Source organism: Tachyglossus aculeatus, chromosome 11 (assembly GCF_015852505.1).
Source record: "Tachyglossus aculeatus isolate mTacAcu1 chromosome 11, mTacAcu1.pri, whole genome shotgun sequence".
Taxonomy (NCBI): domain Eukaryota; kingdom Metazoa; phylum Chordata; class Mammalia; order Monotremata; family Tachyglossidae; genus Tachyglossus; species Tachyglossus aculeatus.
This window is the reverse complement of record NC_052076.1, coordinates 58,113,788-58,135,849: the sequence shown is the minus strand read 5'-3', so window position 1 is coordinate 58,135,849 and position 22,062 is coordinate 58,113,788. Positions and strand designations below refer to the sequence as shown.

General features: G+C 41.1%; 1 protein-coding gene across 3 annotated transcripts in view; it reads right to left on the bottom strand.

Moving 5' to 3' along the window:
* GARRE1 (granule associated Rac and RHOG effector 1) overlaps window positions 1-22,062 on the bottom strand; it is an 85,561-nt gene that overhangs the window by 52,933 nt on the left and 10,566 nt on the right. For 2 of the 3 annotated variants that reach the window (XM_038753385.1, XM_038753387.1), the window contains exon 1: window positions 1,337-1,434. The gene's annotated coding sequence lies outside the window, so the exon portion shown is untranslated. Of the gene's footprint in view, window positions 1-1,336; window positions 1,435-6,403; window positions 6,477-22,062 lie in introns of those variants that run through there. The other variant, XM_038753386.1, reaches the window with a different exon arrangement.

Here is a 22,062-nt window from a genome sequence, read left to right as displayed (position 1 = left end):
TATGGTCATTTTTGACTGTGATTTTAGTTCAGTATTTGTTAGGATAACAACTGGCCAGCCTAGCAACCAATTTCCAAAGTGGCAGGAATAATCGTTGCCAGGAAGAGGAAGTGGGTAGAACAAATCGGCCAAGAAGTATGCTTGGGACGGAGGGAGGAAGAACTATCCAAAATGATTATAGAATAGAGTCAATGCTTCCATTTATTCCAGGAGAGATGGCGTGTTTAGGCTTTGATTTTCCTCAAGCTTTATGGTTTAGATAGTTGTGTTTAGTTAAAAAAATTGCAGTTTAGCTAATTACAGGACTCAAACTGACATGCAGAGAGTTACCAAAAAAGCAATGAAATAGATCTGCCTCTTCAGGTTGACCAGAAATTAAAGAACAAAATGTTTTTTAGATTCCTACAAACAGGCTACCCTGAAATAGTCTGAGCCTTAATACTTCCAAGGGGCACTTAAAGCTATTTTAAATACATTTTCAGTAAACAAAACAGAAAATACAGCTGTAATCTTAAATTACAAATAATGGGCAAGACACGGTTAGGAAATCTGTGACTTCAGTTTACACTTGTGTCTTCCAACAGTTGTGAAATGAGAACATTTTCTTCACGCTAATATGCCCAATTATGCCTCATTACCATAACTTCTGTGTTTTGACAAGCAGCTTGCAGAAGCTTTCTAAGGCTTACTTCATTTGAGTAATACTAGAGTCGTGAATAAACAACTTGAATTAGGCCAAGAAAAGCCAGGTACACTATTCCCTGGGAAAAGATAGTGAGCAAAACACAAAGTTCCTATTTTAATGTTTGGAGACAATGCACCTAGTCCCTTGCAAAAGAGGGGTGGGGAGGGTAGAGTAGGACGATTTAAACCCTTCAGAAGTTACCCTTCTCAGTTTAATATGACAGAGCAGGATGAAAAAGGGAAGGATGGCTAACTCCCACCCCCCTCACCACCCCCTTCCACCCCCCTCCATACACATTAAAAACCCCTGACCCTCAATGTGAGGCACAAGAGCTGACTTCCCTGTTGGAGGGCCCTTTAGTGAGATTAAAACCCCTTCATCCCAACAAGTCTTTGCAAAAACTAGTTAGCCAGGGTGCATGGGGTCCAGACTACCCTGACCCAAGGTACTTGCGTCCATTCTATATCCCTTCAAGAGGAAGGACTTTTCCCCATCCTTTCCAAGAGTCATAAAGCATACAAATGAGTCTTACCATCAGAGATATGAATTCACTACAAACGATTACTCAGGCTCTCGGTGTGTCAGATTAATTTTAAACGCTTAATTAGAATAATCTTAAACTATATGTCACCAAATCTTGTCAGTACTCACTTTCACAGCAGCGTCACTAAAATGCGCCCTTTCCTTTCCATCCAAACTGCAACCACGCTGATCCAAGCACTTATTTCCCGCCTTGAATACTGCATCAGCCTCTTCGCTGACCTGCCCGTTTCCTGTCGCAGTCCTTACTTCACTCTGTTGCCCAGATCATTTTTCTAAAAAAAAAAAAAAAAATGTTCAGTTCACATCTCCCCACTCCTCAGGTACCTTTGGAGGTTGCCCATCCACCTCCATATCAAACAGAAACTCCTTACCTTCGGCTTTGAAGTACTCAATCATCTTGCCCTCTCCTACCTTGCCTGCTGATGTCCTACTACAACCCAGCCCGCGCATTTCACTCCTCCAATCCCAACCAACTCACTGTACCTCAATCTCATCTCATCTCGTTGCCAACCCTTTGCCAACATCCTCCCTCTGGCTTGGAACTCCCTCCCCCTTCACAGAAGACAGACCACCACTCTCCCCACCTTCAAAGCCTTATTCAAAGCACATCTCCTCCAAGAATCCTTCCCTAAGCCTTCTTTTCCCCGGACCTTCTCCCTTCTATGTCACCTATACACTTACATCTGTTCCCTTCAAGTACTTGATATTCACCCCAACCTCAGCCCCAAAGCATTTACACACACAACCATGATTTATTTTAATTCTGTCTCCCCCTCTAGACTGTAAGCTCCTTGTGGACAGGGAAAAGATCTACCAACTCTCTGGCAATCATATCTCCCAAGCACCTAGTATGGTGCTCTGCACACAGTAAGATTCAATAAATACCACTGATGGATTGTTTGGAATTTTTTTTATCTAATTACAAAAGAATGCAAATCTCTACAGTTAGAGAAGCAGCATGGCTCAATGGAAACAGCACGGGCTTTGGAGTCGGAGGCCATGGGTTCAAATCCCGGCTCCGCCAATTGTCTCCAGTGTGGCTTTGGGCAAGTCACTTCACTTCTCTGTGCCTCAGTTCCCTCATCTGGAAAATGGGGATTAAGACTGGGAGCCCCCCCGTGGGACAACCTGATCACCTTGTAACCTCCCCAGCGCTTAGAACAGTGCTTTGCACATAGTAAGTGCTTAATAAATGCTATTATTATTATTATTACAGTTGATTGAAGACTTTACTATTTATACTGGCACTCGATTTGAGAAGAAATTGCTGTCTAGACAAAGGTCCTTGAACACACCTCCCCCGCATGCCTCGAAGGTGGCATCGTTCAGAGAGTGAGTAGCAATTGTTGCATTCATAGCAGAATTATTGCCATTACCCCGTAATTTTTGCAAACACTACAGTTTCAAAACGTTCTCTCTAGCCAACCCTTTTACCAGAGCTCCTAACAAGTAGTAAATGAGCTTATTGAAGTGGTAGTGGTAATAGGATTTAGTAAGCACGCACTGTACTAAGCACTAGGAAAGAACACGCATGTGGCAATTTGACATTGTCCTAATTCTCAACTGTGTATTGTAATTCTGTTTCCTCTCCCTGTGCCTACCTCCCAACACAATAGTATGTTTAAGGGCAAACAGAGGGTGTAGATAATCTATAACCCAAGAAATGTATTTAGTTCCTGAATAATTGAGGAATGGTAGAATCCTGTGTCCTGGGAAGCGCTTACTAGTTTGGAGAAGCAGTGTGGCTCAGTGGAAAGAGCCCGGGCTTGGAAGTCAAAGATCATGGGTTCTATCCCGGCTCCACCACTTGTCAGCTGTGTGACCTTGGGTAAGTCACTTAACTTCTCTGTGCCTCAGTGACCTCATCTGTAAAATGGGAATTAAGACTGTGAGCCCCACATGGGACAACCTGATTACCTTGTATCTCCCCCAGTGCTTAGAACAGTGCTTGGCACATGGTAAGCACTTAAATAGAATCATTATTAGTTTAGTGAAAATAAGACCGTTCAGTCCAAGAGTACTAAACAGTACAGGGAACAATGTAAATTTATTTTATTAAATGTGCCCCCAAATCCAAAATGTTTACCCAATCAACATACTATTTATACGCTCGCTACTAAGGTGAAAGTGGAGTGGTACTCTGAAGTGTAAGACTGCCATAAGGAATACTGGCATTTATAATTTATTAGTGCTAGTGTGGAAAAGCACTAAAAATATATGAAGATATAAATTTCTAAATTTCTCATTATTGCTAATTTTGGTATTATTTCATTCCAATGAAAAAGATATTATATATTTAAACCATTCATACCACTCTCCAGAACCAGTTATGGTAGAATTATATTATTTCCCAGATGAATACTTGGCACTATAGCTGACAACTGTTTTATATAGAAAAATGTAACTGTTTTACATTCTTAGGGGATAACACTAAAAATCCTAAGAACCTAGTCATCTTGACACCTTGTTTTATTAACAAAAGCATATATTTTAAAACCACCTTACCATTTAAGAGATAGTTTTTCTATACTTATGCCTTTGTGCTACTGATTTCAAAGTAAGAAACAATACACAACTCAACCTGCCATTTTCATAAATTATACATAGATTTTAGAGCTTTAAATAGCTCTGTGAATTAATGTTCACCAAAAACAAATCACTTTGTTTTTAATCACTTCCTTTCCTTTTCCCTCCCTTAACCAACCTTACTAAGAAACCGTAAATGTATCTAATATGGTACATTTCTCTCCTACGAATTGACACCTTATTGTGGCAGGAGAGTCTGCCATACACTGATGAAGTTAGAGCTAAGCCATATGGGACTATCCATAATGGAAAGGTCTAAGCCAAAGAGGCAGATAAAGTCAAATTCACCTGTGCTGGGCAGCAGCATGGCAAAGATTCAAAGGCGGATGATCAAATCATTTGTTCAATCAATCATATTTATTGAGCGCTTACTGTGTGCACAGCCCTGTACAAAGCACTTGGGAAAGGACAATACAACAGACACATTCCCTGCCCATAACGATCTTACAGTCTAGTTGGGGGCGGAGAGGGAACGACAGACATCAATACAAATTAGACTGTGAGCCCACTGTTGGGCAGGGACTGTCTCTATATGTTGCCAATTTGTACTTCCCAAGCGCTTAGTACAGTGCTCGGCACACAGTAAGCGCTCAATAAATACGATTGACGATGAATACAAATAAATGACAGATCTGAACTTCAGTGCTGTGGGGCTGGGAGGGGGGAAGAACAAAGGGAGCAAGTCAGGGCGATGCAGAAGGGAATGGAAGATGAGGAAAAGTGGGGCTTAGTCTGGGAAGGCCTCTTGGAGGAGATGAGCCTTCAATAAGGCTTTCCGGGGGTGGGGGCGGGCAGGGAAAGGGGGAAGAATTATGTCCATCGGATTTGAGGAGGGAGGGCATTCCAGGCCAGAGGAACACCGTGGGCTAGGTTGAGGCACCGTGAAAAGGTTAGCATTAGAAGAGCAAAGTGTGTGGGCTGGGTTGTAGAAGGAGGAAGTGAGGTGAGGTAGGATGGAGCAATGCTGATCAAGGACAACGGCAGACACTCAAGTTTTTACTGCGCAGAAGGCAGCAAAGGTAAACCACTTCTGTATCTTTACTAAGAAAACTCTAAGGATACACAAACAAAAACGACCTCATGACAGAAGAGGGGACGTTCTGAAGAGGGTGTAGCCACGGAGTTGATATGGGTCAGACACAACTCGACATCATTTGAAAAAAAAAGAAAATGTGGCCTCAGATACATTCCTGTATGAAAAAAGTTAAAAGAATACTGAAATACTTTTTCCTCTAGCACCACTCTAGGGAGTTTCCAGATATGTTCCAAAAATTGTGGCACACTATCTTTAATTTCACAGGGTATGAAATAAAAATAGCAACACCCCAAAATAGAGGCCTTCCCTTACACTCTTCCCACCATCACTAAAGGTTCTTATGGGGGAATCTGGCTGTGCTCAAAGACAAACTATCCTTTGTAAAGTGTTTCCCCACCAAAAGCAGGAGGGGAGAGGAGAAAATTAGAAAGCACAACCATAGAGGCAAGAAATCTATGAACGAAGAAATAAGTCACAGTCCTGAAAAAGCTATTTGTACTTGGTATTAATGTTGACTCTAGATAACTTACAATTTTACCTTCTAAAATATTAAATGTAAATGTTGAAATATCGTGTTCTTGAGCCTACTATGAGCCTCAGAGCAATGAAGAGCCAAACCTCTGCTCTTCTAGTCACAGTACTCCACTACTTTTTTTTTTGTTTTACTTGGAGTGAGTTTTTGTCCTTATATGTTGAGTCAGAGATCTTTATCCTAGAATCTCTCCTTATGTATCTGTTGTCAATCCACTCAATCAATCAGTGGTATTTACTGAGTGATAACTATGGGCAGAACACTGTACTAAGCTCTTGGAAGCCCTACTATAACTTTGAGGTCCAGAGACCAGCACTTAGCCCAGTGCTTTGCACACAATAAGCATTTAATAAATACTTTTACAAAAATATTTGTAGATAAACCTATTCAATAAGCGAACAGCAAAATCTACTTAATGCCACAGTTCATATAAATATTTTCAACTACTAATTTGCCCCACCTTGCTCCTGAAGTACTACATAATTTCTAAGCTAGGGGTGGGCAGTTATTTTGCCACATACCACATTTGTAAATTGCTACAGGTCAGCCAACAGTGGAAAGCTGGGAGGCGATGGAGTGGACAAAATTAAAAGGGAGGAGGAGGAGGGGAGAAGTGGATTTAAATTGCAGAAGTGCACTTCCATCCTAAGAGGTTCCTTTCTAACTTGAAGTTGGCCATAGAGACAGTTAATTACAGTTAGTTAGTTACTCACAGTCCGTTAGTCCTTCGGATTGACGAAGGAGCCACTAAAAGCGAAAAATATTGAATCTAGAGATGGTCCAAATCTAACTTGTGCTAAAAATTGCTTGGAGGGCTACATCCAGCCCATAAACTGTATTTTACCCAAGAGGTAAACATCCTTCAGAGACAGGAATTTTGGCAGGGAGGGATGGAGGAAAAATGACCCCCTGCATGGTACAACTAAGAAAGGAAAGGACTTCAGTATGAGGACTTTTTCAGACTATGGACATTTTTTCCAAAATCAAAAAAACTCATGTCAGACCACCATTAAACACTTACTTTTTCCAACATCCATTTCATGAACCTTCCTCCTTTCTTAATATGCTCCCTCTTACTGCAACCACTTGTCTTCCTATAAGAAAAGTACATGAAATCCTTCAGTAATGACAGAGTTGAAAGGATTCAAATATTACACAGTAAGCACTCAATTTATACCATTATTGATTATTACTTTGGGCCATTAATGAACTTCAAAAGTGTCATGGTAAAAAAAATACGACGGACCTTCTTCATTCCAGAGAATGATCAAAATGAGATTTTAACACAATATGCCTCAAATCTCAGTACTTTAAAGTAAAGTCAATAATATTTGTCAAGTGCTTACTTGGTGCAGATGGAGATGAGCATCTATTAAGCTTCAAATTTTTCAGTTTAGAATTTCAGACAAGAGACAAATGCTCAGTATAAATACTATAAAAATGGTGATATTTTCTCCACATTCACATTACTATCTCAACTGAGTTGGTTAAAGGGGGCTTTTGTACCTCTTAAGATATTTCTCACAGGTAAAAAGACCAAAACCTTTAAGAACCAACTCACCCCCCATTTTCCTGAGAAATGTCTGTAAGCCAGCTGTACTCAATAAGAGTGAGAACATAAAATCAATTTCGGGGGTTTTCCCTGAAGACCTGATACCATCTGTAGAAACATTTGGGAGAGAAGGAAATAAGCATTTCCCTGACATAAAGAAATACAAAGATGCCTATGCAAGCTATTTTTTAGGATTTGTGTTAAATGGGAAATATAGAGTGGATTAATGATATGCCTCCATGAAACAGGAGTTGCAGTCATTTTTTGAAAAGCAGACTACCAAGAGCAAGAAAAGGTGGAGGTGGGCTGGAATTTACTTCCCAAGTGCTTAGCACAGTGTTCTGCACACAGTAAGTGCTCAATAAATACAATTGAATGAATGAATGCATGAATTTAAATTAGTTTTCACAGTCATAGTGTTGTTAAAGGGACTCTTTAAAACATCAGGTTAATAAAATGGAGCTGCATCATAGTCTAGTGAAAGAGGATGGGCTCAAGAGTCAGGAGACCTGGGTCTTAGTCCCAGCTCCACCATTCGCCTGTGTGATCTTGGACAAATCACTGAACCTCTTTGGGCCTCAGTTTCCTTATCCCCACCACCCCGCCCTACCCCCTTCCCCTCCACACAGCACTTGTATATATTTGTACAGATTTATTACTCTATTTATTTTACTTGTACATATTTACTATTCTATTTATTTTGTTAATGATGTGCATATAGCTATAACTCTATTTGTTCTGACGATTTTGACACCTGTCCACAAGTTTTGTTTTGTGGTCTGTCTCCCCCTTCTAGACTGTGAGCCTGTTGTTGGGTATATGTTGCCGACTTGTACTTCCCAAGCACTTAGTACAGTGCTCTGCAACAGTAAGCGCTCAATAAATATGACTGAATGAATGAATCTGTAAAATGGGGATTCGATCCCTCCTGTTCAGACTGTGAGCTCCATGTGCTCACATTACTGTCATCATTAATAGTAATAATAGTAATTAGTAATCATAACGATGATGTTGATAAGTAATAAAATGATGGATTTTTTCCCCACCAGTAATCTCAAATGAAATGTGGGAAAATTATTTTTCAACTAAGTATGATGATTGTTATGAAATAATTTCTCAAGATATTTCATTCTTACAACATCTTTATATAGTCTCATAGCCCTCTTTTTCTCAAAATAGAACATTTCACTCTCTGGAGCTTTTATTTTGTTTGGCCTTAGCTTCCTATAGGTTTGCATTATTAACATCGGTTGCTTCATTTTTCCTTATTTTATCTCATGTCTTCCCTTCCATATGAAAGAGAGAAGGAGGGAAAAGGACGAGGAGAGAGAGAGAGAAAGAGAAAGAGAGAGCACATGCACAAAAATACGTGGAGGTGATTGGAGACAGAGTACATCGGGGGAAACAAAATCAGAAATTCTACTTAAGTAGCATTCTCCTAGAACTCCATAAAAATGCCAAGCCTACAATGCACAGAGAGAACTGCCGTAGCCCATTATCATCAATAGTATATATTGAAAATCTACTGTAGTAGATGACTGTATTAGGCCCTGAGGAACACACAATTGAGCCAAAGCTAGTCCCCACCTTTGAGGATATTATAAACTAATGGGGATTAGAGACAAACTGCTAACATACAACAGGAACAAAAACAAGAGCCTAAAAACAGAAGCAAGTGAAACAAACTGACACTAAATATGAGTGCTATGGATGGATGACCTGGTTTTTGAATGACATGACCAAAGAAGTGAGGATTAGTCAAGGATTGCTTCTTGGAGGATGTGTCTTTTTACAGGTGGGGGGGAGCTTTGAACATGGCGAAAGACATTTCACAGTTTATTGGAAAGGCACGCAAGAAGTTTTAATGCAAGGGACTAGGTGGAGGTAACTGGCTGGAGGTGGGAAAGTCGGGAGCACATTAGCTAGAAAGTAAGCTTGGAAGAGCCAAGAGTATAAGCTAAAATGTAGTGAAAGAAGAAAATGGATACATAAGTAAGAAAGAGCTTATGGAGAGGTAGGAGTTTCTGTCTGATTGAAGGAAAAATGGGTAGCAATTGAAGGTTTTTGAGGAGACTGGTATATTATGAAAGGTTTTTGGCCAAGATAAACTGGGCAGCTCTATCTAGAATAAAGGGGAGAGGTTAGAGTCAGGAAAATCAGAGAGGCCATAACGATAATCCAGCCAGAAGCTGACAAGGATGGTAAACTAGGGTGATGACTTTAAGACTGGAGAGGACGATGCAGATCCAAGGATTGCTGTGCAGGAAAAACAGGTTGATTTAGCGATAGACTGACAAAGAAAGGAGACCAAGATGATACCAAGGTTGTAAGTTTTGAAGCACCGGGATTGATGGTGCTGATAATCACCACAAGGAAGTTAGGAGAAAAATCAGGTTAGGAAGAAAGATGAAACATTCTGTTTTTGCTTTATAGGGTTTAAGGTGCTAGTGGATCATCTTTGGAGTTGTCCTAAAAGCAAGAGGAAATGCAAGACTGTAAAGCAAGTGAGAGAAGTTAGGGCTGGTAAGGAGAATTTGGGAGTCATTTCATACAGAGATGGTACTAAAATCATGTGAGCAGATAAGTCCCCTGTGTATGAATGTAAAATAAAATGCCTACTGGGAGGGGAGTCAGACTGGACCTGAAGGTTGCATACCATACTCTTTGGTATCTCAGGACTCACCTCTTGTAGCTCTCACAACTCGCAATAACTTGCAGGTGACCAATAAATAAAAGATCAGTCAAATCAACCAATGGTATTTACTGTTGTACGGGTACAGAGTTCTGGACTAAGCACATGGGAGGATACAAGACAAGTTGGTAATCACGATCCCTGCCCTCAAGGAATTTACTGTCTAGACAGGGAGACAGGCATTAAAACAAGTTGCAGAGAGGGGAAAAGGCAGACTATTAGGATATGTTAAAAAGTGCTATGGGATGGGGAGAGATGAGGCAAAGAAAGGAGTGATTAGGGAAGAGGTGTTAGGGTAGGAGAATCACCAGTCAGAACCCACAAAACATCATCAATGGTATTTACTGAGTGCTTCCTGTCGGCAAAACAGTGTACTAAGCACTAGGACAGTACAATACAACAGAGTTGGTAGACACAGTCCCTGTACACCACAACAAATGTCACAATTATGCCACCAGGCTTCTAGAAATGCAATAGAAATAGATAAATAGACTTTGAAGTGATTCTCCATCACCATCAAACTTCCTCACACAGTGAATGGGAAATGTGGGTTCTCCCAAATATTTTGGAAAGCATACAACATGGTCAGGAGGGCTTTTGTTAAGTAAATATCTGGTCCTTAGTTCAGACAGAAAGACTTTACCAAAAGGCCAACTGGTTTTAATTATGTTTCAAAAAACTTTTATTAAACAGTTTATGTCTTTTTCTGGGGAAACCAATTTTTGTGGGGATAAAAAAAGACACATTAAAGTCCAGCATTAGCTTCGTAATCTCTCTCTCGTTCTGGGAGAGAATTACTACTCCAACTTTAAGGATGTCCAAATTGGCTCCGACTTATTCTAAACATAGATATGGTGTCCCTGTGCTGACCTATGCTACAAATCAAGACAGAGTTGTTTTGAATTAATGAAAATATTTTCATTTTAACCATTAGAGGTCCTATACTTTTCAAAGCATATAAAATGCTAGTGTCCAAAATTAGCTGTGATTAAGGTTTTACCAGGTTAACAAAACAAATTATCTTTTTAATAGTACCTTTAATGACATTTAAAACCAGAACCAGAAAAGGGCAAAAGTAAGAGAGGTGATGCAGCATGCCAGGTAGCAAACTGCAATTGAATTCAATGCACATAGCCACCAAGATAGAAACCCCCCCTAAAAACGAGAGATGTAAAATTGCCATTAGAGAAAACTCCTCTTTAAATATCTGCCACCTCTTCATCCTCTGAGATTTTTTAATTTCACCTTGTTATTCATGAGAATCTGGAGAAGAAAACTACTACTGACATGTTATTTTGCTGCAATTAGACCAAATGCCACTAAAATGAGACAGTTTAAGCACCCATACCTGGATGGTTGGTATCTATGAAAAACTGATGATAGTCAATAAGTGAAAAGCCCGTCCCAGCTTATGAAGTGAACAAAAATTGAGTTTTGTAAAATATTAGGCAATTACATCAGAATTTAGTTCTTCCACTTTCCGATTTTTAACTAAACACCTGGAGCTAATGTCCCCTTTTCGCGGTGATAACTTTAAAGGATGGGGACTTGAAATAAGACTTGTCCCTCTCCATATCAATCCACTAATTTACATGTCAAAGAGAGCTTCTCCCTAGATAAAACACAATGAAAAGTTACTGAGAGCAGAAATAACCTTTATTTTCTTTGCTGGTTTTGTATTAAACACCATCTTTATGGTTCCTCCCTCAATCTTTATTATGCCAGCAATTCTCCTTACCCCAAAGAAAAGTTTTATGTGGTGTATATATGTATATACCTGTATATATGTATATATGTTTGTACATATTTATTACTCTATTTATTTTACTTGTATATGTCTATTCTATTCATTTTATTTTGTTAATATGTTTTGTTCTCTGTCTCCCCCTTCTAGACTGTGAGCCCACTGCTGGGTAGGGACCGTCTCTATATGTTGCCAACTTGTACTTCCCAAGCGCTTAGTACAGTGCTCTGCACACAGTAAGCGCTGAATAAATACGACTGATTGATTGATTGACTGGTGACATAACTAGAGGTACATTTATTGGAGAACTGTACGTATCTGAAGGGCTAGAGGAAATGCCACTCAGATCCCATGACTGAGAATGGGAAATGTTTTGGCATCTTCCACTTCTGTCCCGGCGATGTCCTTTCCCCTAAAGTCATCTTCCTACAAAAAGGCACTACTCCCCACAGTGACTGATGCAGACCCAAATGCGGAGTTATTCAGAAGGCAGAGCTAATGGCGTATCAAGTCCAACTGAGGTAAATGAAAATACAGAAGCTATAAAAATGGGGCAATCAATCAGTCTTGGGATGTGGAGCTCAGCATTAAGATCAAATTCTACAATATACGTAGAAAGGAAGCAGTGTGGCCTAGTGGAAGACTGTGTGCCTGGGAGTCAGAGGACCTGGAGGCTAGTCCCAGCTCCGCCACTTGTGTGCTGTGTGACCTTGGGCAAGTCACCTTCCTTCTCTAGACTGTAAGCTCCTTATGGGCAGGGAATGTGAGTGCTAATTCTGTTGTTTTGTACTGTCCCAAGCGATTAGTACAGTACTCTGCACATAGGGGAAGCAGCCTGGCCTGCTGGACAGAGCATGGGCTCATCTTTGCCTCAGTTACCTCATCTGTAAAATGGGGATTAAAACTGTGAGCACTATGTGGGACAGAGACTGTGTCCAACCTGATTACCTTGCGTCTACCCCAATGGTGAGTATAGTACCAGGCATAAAGTAAGCCCTTAAATACCACTTTAAAAATGCAGTCCTAAGGCAGCAGAAGAGGGCCTGAAATAAATGACCTCAAATCTTGCTCTTCATTACTCTATCAGGTAATCCCACATTAAAATAAAATAACTTTTCTTATTTGGACCTTCAGGCAAAGGAAAATCAGTCCATCTGATTTAGTTAACAGATACCTATTTGTTATTGAAAGTGAACATGGACTTTCTAATTAAATTACCATTGAAGACCTGTCTAAATACAGTAGATGTCATTAAATTCAAATCTTTAAATTAGATAATTCAACCATTATTTATTCATTCAATCATATTTATTGAGTGCTTATTGTGTGTAGAGCACTGTAATAGGTGCTTGGAAAGTAAAATAGAGCAATAGAGACAATCCCTGCCCACAATGGGCTTACAGTGGGGTGGGGAGACAGACATCAAAACAAAGTAAACAGGCATCAACATAAATAGAATTATAGGTATATACATAAGTGCTGTGGGGCTGCAGGAGGAGAGCAAAGACAGAGAGTCCAGATAATGCAGAAGGAAAGCTCAAAATATCATTAATTACCCAAAGTCCCCCTTTTCCTTAGCTCCCCCTCCCCTCTGGGTCACCCTGACTCACTCCCTTTGTTCTACCCCCCTCCCCGCCCCACAGCACTTGTATATATGTCGTATCTATTCTATTTATTTATATTCCATTTATTCTATTAATTTATAATTCTATTTATTTATATTGATGCCTGTTTACTTGTTTTGAGGTCTGTCTCCCCCCTTCTAGACTGGTAAGCCCAATGTGGGCAGGGACTATCTCTCTTTATTGCTGAAATGTACTTTCCAAGCACTTAGTACAGTGCTCTGCACACAGTAAGCGCTCAATAAATAGAACTGAGTCAATGAATATTGCTTAAATAAAGAGATTTCATTCATTCATTCAATCGTATTTATTGAGCGCTTACTGTGTGCAGAGCACTGTACTAAGCGCTTGGGAAGTACAAGTCGGCAACATATAGAGATGGTCCCTGCCCAACAACGGACTTCATTAACTTGAATGACAAAGAACTATACCTCTAGATTTATTTACTGAATTATCTGGAATACAGATAGCTTCCACCGATTTTGTCTCATTTCTTTCATTTTTTTTTTTTAATACTTCTTCCCAGGGCTAAAATATGAAGATTCCATTTAAAGACTTCCTTCTGCAATTTTTGTGGTTATTCGATCCAACCCAATATTAAACCACCATAGTAAAAATAAAACAAATACTGTGAATGATTTTAGGGTTTACTTGTGCTCAAGACCTTTGAAGTCTTTAATTAAATTTCTAAATAATCTGGTGAAGAAAGGACTATGCTTGCAATCTTTCCTTACTGCAGCCTGAAAAATCCCTAGGGGGGTGGGGGGAACCCTCAACTAAGACACAAATATGATTTTCAAATCCTTTCTTTCTGGTGCCAAAGCTGAGTCAGCTTTTTTCCAGACAGAATTTGAAACATGTAGATTTCAGAATTGGGCCAAAGTTAATACGTGTTACAGGATTTTCTTTCATTCTAATCACTCATTTCTATTTCATCTTAACATCCACCTATGGTAACTCAAGTGTCTTTAAAGATCCCACGAAAAGATGACCTTTTTAATGCCTTTATTTCCCGTACCCATTTTGTACCTTAAACGATAAAACCAAATGAGAGCCAGAGTGGACTAGAAATCGAGCCACCTTAGTTGGAGTTAAAAGCAGAGTAAAGAGGGAGCGGAGGAAGGAAAGAGGAGGAAATAAAGGAGATGTGAGTTTACTCGTCTGTAAACAATCTAAAAATCATAATCTGGGAATTTGAACTCAAATTCACGACAGACTCATGCAGCACACACCCAGGACTGAAATACCGTCTCAACCACAATTCCCATAATGCTTTTAAACAAAGCTGTCAAAAAAAAAATTATACTAGCCAATGCAACACATTTTTACGTCTTGCAGAAAGCATGCTTGGTATGCTGAGGAAAAGGAGATAACCCTACTTATTCCAGATCTATGAAATTCTTATTTATATTACTGCTTTGCAATTATTATGTAATTTTTTTAAATATCCGCTTTGCAAGAATTGACAATCACTGACGTTGTTCAGAGATGTCCTGTCCTAACTAGTCCCCCAATAATACCTCCCCCCAAAATAACTTAGTTATAGTGCCTCTTGGCAGTATAAGCATATATATATCCCTAGCTGATGGGCAGGGAACATATCTTATGCAGAGGTGGCCATTTTCTTCATCTTCCCTCTTTCCCTGCAGTCAGATAAGCAGGTAACTGCTTCTCAGATAACGAGAAGCAGCGTGGATCAGTGGAAAGAGCACGGGCTTTGGAGTCAGAGGTCATGGGTTCAAATCCCGGCTCTGCCAACTGTCAGCTGGGTGACTTTGGGCAAGTCACTTAACTTCTCTGTGCTTCAGTTACATCATCTGTGAAATGGGGATTAAAACTGTGAGCCCCCCATGGGACAACCTGATCACCTTGTAACCTCCCCAGCGCTTAGAACACTGCTTTGCACATAGTAAGCGCTTAACAAATACCATCATTATTATTATTATTATAAGGGTGTGACTGCCTAACAACCAAGCGATAAAGGCCCGGGTTCACACATAGATTCTGGAGATGTTATGAAGACTGAACCAACAGAATTTGGTAAGTGACTGAATGTGCAAATTGAAAGAGCCAGAAGAGTCAAGGATAACGCCAAGGCTATGGGTTTGTGAGACCCAAAGGATGGTGAAGCTGTCGAGAGTGGTGGGAAAGTAGGGGCAAGGAGAGGTTTTGGGAGAGACGTTGTGGAGTTCAGCTTTGGACACATTGAGCGTATAGTGTCGGTGAGACATCCAGGTAGAAACGTCCTGAAAGCAGAAGAGAATATGGGATTACAGAGAAGGAGAGAGGTCAGGGCTGGAGAGATAAATGTAGTAATCATCTGCATAGAAGTGCAGCTGAAGCCATGAGAGCAAATGAGTTCTCCAAGGGAACTGGTGTAGATGAGGAATAGAAGGGGACCAAAAACTGAGTCTTGAGGGATTCCCACAGTTAGAGAGGATGAGGCAGAGGAAGAATCTGCTGAAAAAGACAGAGGAGGAGTGGCCAGCGGTAGGAGGAGAACCAAGAGAGGATAGTAATAATAATAACAATAATGGCATTTATTAATCGCTTACTATGTGCAATGCACTGTTCTAAGCGCTGGGGAGGTTACAAGGGGATAAGTTGTCCCACGGGGGGGGCTCACAGTCTTAATCCCCATTTTACAGATGAGGGAACTGAGGCACAGAGAAGTTAAGTAACTTGCCCAAAGTCATCATCATCATCATCAATCGTATTTATTGAGCGCTTACTGTGTGCAGAGCACTGTACTAAGCACTTGGGAAGTACAAGTTGGCAACATATAGAGACAGTCCCTACCCAACAGTGGGCTCACAGTCTAAAAGTCACACAGCTGACAACTGGCGGGGCCGGGGTTTGAACCCATGACCTCTGACTCCAAAGCCCGTGCTCTTTCCACTGAGCCACACTGCTTCTCAGGATAGTAGCAGTGAAGCCAAGATTAGTTATGGTTTCCAGAAGAAGAGAGTGGTCCACGGTGACAAAGGCATCTGAGAGGACAAGGAGGATTAGAGTGGAGTAGGGGCTGTTGGATTTGGCCAGAAGGAGGTGACCGGTGATCTTAGAGAGGGCAGTTTCCATGCAGTGAAAAGGCTGGAAGCCAGACTGCAGGGGATCATGGAGAGAACTGAAAGAGAGGAAGTGGAGGTGGCAGGTGTAGACAACTTGCTCAAGGAGTTTGGAATGTCTGCAATTCCTGCCAACCCCATATCCTGTGCAAAGATGCAGCCTTCAAGTTACAGCTAGTTAAGTACTGGAAACAGCGATGCTTACAGAAAGAACTGCCCTCCTGCCTAAAAGTTCAAACACCAAGACATTTTTTCCCCCCCAAAGGTATTCCTCTACGCAGCAATTATTCTACAGGGCATCACCTATGTTATAAATAGTAGATTAGTCATCTACTCCTGGATTGGCAGAGTAGGTACCGCTTTACCTGATTCTTTCTTTTCCTAGAGGATCCTCAGTCAAGAAATGAGCCGGTCGAGTTAGGTGAAACTGGCTGCCATAACCAATACACTGTAGAAAGATCAAAGACCTCATTTTTTCCTATATTGGCCAAGATTAAATACATTCATATTTGGAGAGAGTAGAGGCTAGGCATACTGCAAAGAGGGTAAGCTGTGCCCAACTTGCCTAATTAAGAACAACCAACGAAAACCAACAAAAGAATTGGCTAAAAACACACGAGGCACAATGCACAATTCAGTTATGATGCAATAGTCATGACAACTTTAGGTGGAAAGGAAAAGAAACTATGGAATGCTTCAGAAGGGAAGAATTAGAAAAAATGGTTAACTCTTTACTTTTAAGAGGAATATCTTGAAAAGATCTATTTAATAAAGAAAATATACTGGTTTCATCTATATTCTGAAATACACTGCTTCCTCCAGTAAGTTCTAACTAAATCTTGTGTTGATGATACAATTGCTCTATCTATACCAATGTCGCCACAAAAATGTGACATTCCTATACAAACACAAAGCATGTATCATTAGTGGTTTTGATCAGATTTCACATCTAGTACCTCTATAAAGCAACTGCTGATTTCACTTAACCAGACTAAAACTTTTCCGGACCACATGGCCAACCAAGCTAAAATTTACTTTCAAAACACCAGAGGTCAACTATGCTAGTTAGTCAATTGGATAAAGAAAAGTTTTTATTCCAGAAAAACACTGCATAAATGTCACGGGTGAAGGGTTGGGCTTAAGGGAAAACATCATTGAGACTGTCGGTTCCTATTGAAAGTATGAAAAACACAGAAGTATAACTTACAATGCAAGGGACAAAAGTCACTCGTAGCTGACTCTTTTGATGTTCCCCACAATGTATTACATTTACAAACAAAGTACCAATAATATGATTTCTTTCCCTTAGATGTGGTGTTGTGGTGAAATCAAAGCATCAACTCTGACATCATTTTTGGTTTCCATTTCTTTCCTCAAGGATTAGAACTTCATTCCTGCAAGACAGCCCACGCTGTGAAGAAAGCCCTTTCTAAACACGCAAATCCCCCCAAAAAGTAAAGAGCAAACTGAAAGAAATGCTTGGCCAAAAGGGTTTCTTCTCTAAACATCCTGTCCAAATGAACACCAAAACGTACACACAGCTTGCTCTTGCATGAAGTCCCTCTCGAAGAAGGATGTTTAAGGATTCAAGAAACAAAGGAAGGTCATTTTTATCTATGAACTGAAGCTGGGCACTCTTCATAAAAAAAACTTGAAGGGTGTCTTGCCTCACTGCATACCACTTTTCGAGTACGTGTTTCTTCAGTGGCAATGCGGGCTCCAAACCCAACTACAGTTAGCCTGTGGGGAGGCCACGGACAGCACCTGGAGATTCTGGGCATGTGATATTATATGCTTCGAGCAGGTTACACAATGTAACATAACATCATACAGAACCTTCTGTGGAAATCTGCAAAACCTAGAGTATCTCCCTGGGGCACCCTGACCACCCTCAACTTTGTTCCACTGCCACAGCATTCCCCCAGCCCAGATTCCTGCAGGTTAGGGGAACTGCTATCAAACCAAGGTACTTGGGAGCAGGAGCCGAGGTCAAAAGAGTGTAAAAAATATTCCAGCTTGACCTCTAAATTGGCCTCCACTCTCTCCCCCTCTTCAGTCCATATTTCACTCTGTTGCCTGGATCATTTTTCTAAAAAGTTGTACTGCAAAAGACAGTCACTACTCCTCCAAAACCTCCATTTCGATAGCATTAACTGATCACCTGCGTGCAGAGCACTGTCCTGTGTGCTTGAAAGGGTACAAAAGAATTTATAAACATGATCCAACGCTTGCCCGTTCCTCCTTGCATCAAGGGAAAACTCCTGACCTCTGGTTTTAATGCATTACCATCACGCCTCTCCCTCCTATTTTATCCATTCTTCACCTACTACGGCCTGCTTTGTTCATCTCCAGCTACCTACTTACTGTGCCTCATTCTCCTCTCTCTCCTACCACCAACCTCTTCCTCGTGCCCTTCTTCCTGCCTCCTCTGCTGCCCTGGTTCCCTCTACTAACAGTCGTAATGGTCACTCAGCCTGTACTCAAAGCAAAATACCATAAAAAGTCTCTAGAAAAGTACAACAGAAGCAGAGCATGCATTTCCTACCCACAAGCAGTTTACAATCCATAAGGGCAAAGTCGGCCATAAAAACTTCTTTGGAATATTTGGGAGCAGTAGGAAGAACAAAGACTCACCCACAGATCCTCCCACAGGTCAACCTGCTTAATTCTGGTTGCTAGTACTGACTGAACAACCTATCCTCCTAGACTATAAGATCCTTGAGGGCAGGAAAATGTGTCTCTTGCATTTCACTCGCCCAAGCACCGACTCTTCACCGACTCTTGCATTTCACTCGCCCAAGCACTTAGTACAGTGTTCTGCACACATAAGCACTCAAAAAATACTACTGATTAATGGACTGACTGATTTCCATTTCTGATTTTACTCTGCCCCAACATTCCACTGGACAACTTTCCATTATGATTTTTAAAATATCATTTGAATAGGCGTGTGCAATTGTCCTGCCTATAAAAATGCAGAATGGGGACAGTACAGACCAAAAGAGTTTTATTAAAGGCAGATTTTCCACTGCCCATACAGTCAACGACAACCCTAGCCACACACCATGGTATATCCACCCCCTATAGTGCTTCCGCCCGCACCCCACCCCCGTTAAACTCTCTGTCCTGGTGCCCTTGAGACATTGTTGGCAGGAGCTGAGGAAGTGAAGCGTTGCTACCATTCCCCTCTGCTGCAGCACTCTGTCTCTGGCAGTTGCTCCTTCCTGCCCTGCAGCTGCTGCCTCCAGTCAATTAAGGGCTTAGAAGCAGAGCTGACCTGGTCAGAGGCAGCACAATGAGTGACCCACTCTACGATTTGTTTTAATTGAAAAGAGTTTACCTGTAAGAGAGAATTTAAAGGGATTTCTGTACTATCACATTAACCGATCCTCTTGGTTTGCACAAAAAAAAATGAAAGGTGACCTCGCAACCTTGCCCATTTCTTCCAAGAGAGCACTGAAGGCCTCTTTCATGGCTTAGCCCATTTGGAAGCGCTTAACACAGTGCTCTGCACACAGTAAGCGCTCAGAAAATGACTGAATGAATTTCTGCAGCATCAGTTTCCAAAGTTCCTAATCGCAGACGACCCGAAGTGAGACTGGTTGGTTACATGTGTTCAGGGTGCCAGAACCTGTGTTTTGATGTGACTGTGCATGCACTTAATTCCACCCATATTTGTCATATACCTCATACCTAAAAATAATCACGATGGAGATTCCTAAAAGCTGCGGTCCTAAGACTTCAGGATCAAAACTTGCGTAAAAGAAAGTATTGTCGGTGATTTGGAATGCACCACGTTACACTCATTTTCCTGCTACTCGTTTCCACTGGTGAAACAAAATGTACACACAGATGCTACGCTGTTGTAGCCTGAACCACTGGGCCCTGATAGCTACTAAAGTCTTTACTCTCCACACCATTCAGCTATTTTTCAAAATTCCTGCTGGTGCTGTCCTCTTTCAGGAAGAGGCCAGGAACCCTCCCTTCTAATGGCAAAACCCCACCAGTCAGAGTGAGGCCTAGAACTTGGGTTCTCAGAGCATGGCTCTTTCAACGGAGCTAACTGCAAGGCTATATCTTTTTTTTAAAAAAAAAAAGATAGAATAGGAGAAGTATATACTGTATTCAGAGATAGTTATAACTGAAATCTGCCTTCTCCGCTGTGTCCTTGGGCAAGTCACCTAACTTCTCTGTGCCTCAGTTTCCTTATCTGAAAAATGGGGATTAATAATGTGAGCGCCATGTGGGACATGTACTGTGTTCAACCTGATTAGCTTGTATCTACCCTAGCATCTGGCACATAGTAAGCCCTTCCCAAATGCCATAAAAAAAATTCACGGTATTAGTTTCAGATAAAACGTTCTTCTGCAGGGTAGTTTTTGCTGGTACCCTGTCATGAGTGTAAATACACTTGTACACACAATATAGTCTCTCATTTTCAGTTCTTATGCCGTTATTTTCCTAGAAATTGAACAAGATTTGTAAAATTTCAACTAAATTGAGAGAAATTTTTTTTTTAATTGGTGAGGAGGGAGAATAAGACAAAAGAGGATAGGGAGAGATTATGAGGAATTGCATGCAACAACCAACCAGTGGTATTTACTGAGTGCTTCCTTTGTGCAGAGTAGTGTGCTAAAGACTTGAGAGAGTACTATACAGCTGACTGACATGATCCCTGCTCTTGAGAAGCTTACAGTCTAGCAAAGGAAACAGTAAAATCAATTAAAGATAAAGGAAGCAACCAAGGATATGTATGTAACTACTGTGGAGGTGCCCTCCTCCGCCTATGCCCCCTTCTTGGAGGGTAGTAATAATAATAATGATGGCATCTGTTAAGCGCTTACTATGTGCCACGCACTGGGGAGGAGACAGGGTGATCAGGTTGTCCCACGTGGGGCTCACAGTCTTAATCCCCATTTTACAGATGAGGGAACTGAGGCCCAGAGAAGTGAAGTGACTTGCCCAAAGTAGTAGGTTAGGGTAGCGATTCCAGGTTGTTGGGAATCACTGTGGTCAGAGGCACAGATCCCTAAACCTTGCCTGCTACCTACAATTGTGAATATTATGAACTGTACTTGGACTCTGAGAATTCCCTCACCAACTCCTCTCTTCCTACTTCACCCCATCACCTCTTGCATTCACAACCTCTCCTCCTCCTCATCCCCCCGCCCTACCTCCTTCCCCTCCCCACAGCACTTCTATATATTTGTACAGATTTATCACTCTATTTTAGTTATACATATTCACTATTCTATTTATTTTGTGAATGATGTGCATAGAGCTACAATTCTACTTGTTCTGATGATTTTGACACCTGTCTACATGTTTTGTTTTGTTGTCTGTCTCCCCTTTCTAGACTGTGAGCGCACTGTTGGGCAGGGACCGTTTCTATATGTTGCCGATTTGTACTTCCCAAGCGCTTAGTACAGTGCTCTGCACACAGTAAGCGCTCAATAAATATGATTGAATGAATGAATGAATGAATAATCTACGGGAAATTCAGGGGAGTCCTGACAAGGCAATCTCCTAACACATTTCAGTAACGTTAAAAATCCTAAATAAAACTTTCATATCCAGATGCCAGATATTAGGAAAATCCACTGATCCCGTCTTGCCTAGACTCTCAATGGACAGTGCTCTGCACAGTTAGTGCTCAGTAAATACCGGTGATTGACCGATACGCTTAGTACAACATGCCCGACTGCTCTAACAACTGGGCCGCACATATCGCGGATTCAATCTGAGTCAGCAACCTGCCCTTCGAGGGAATTTTCGGTGGGTTTATCTGGCCTGCTCCCCTGATATTGGGACCGCAACAGGTCTTTAAGTCAGTTGAGGCTCTAGCATCCGTGATCAAGGAGATTCCAGTTTTCTCCAAGGATTTAAATAGAGTCGTATTTATTGGACACAAATATCCGATTCTGCAATTCATGCCACCATGATATCCAAGAAGCAGATGGATGAAGCATTTCAACCAGCCTGGGTTCCTTACATTTTGGAAC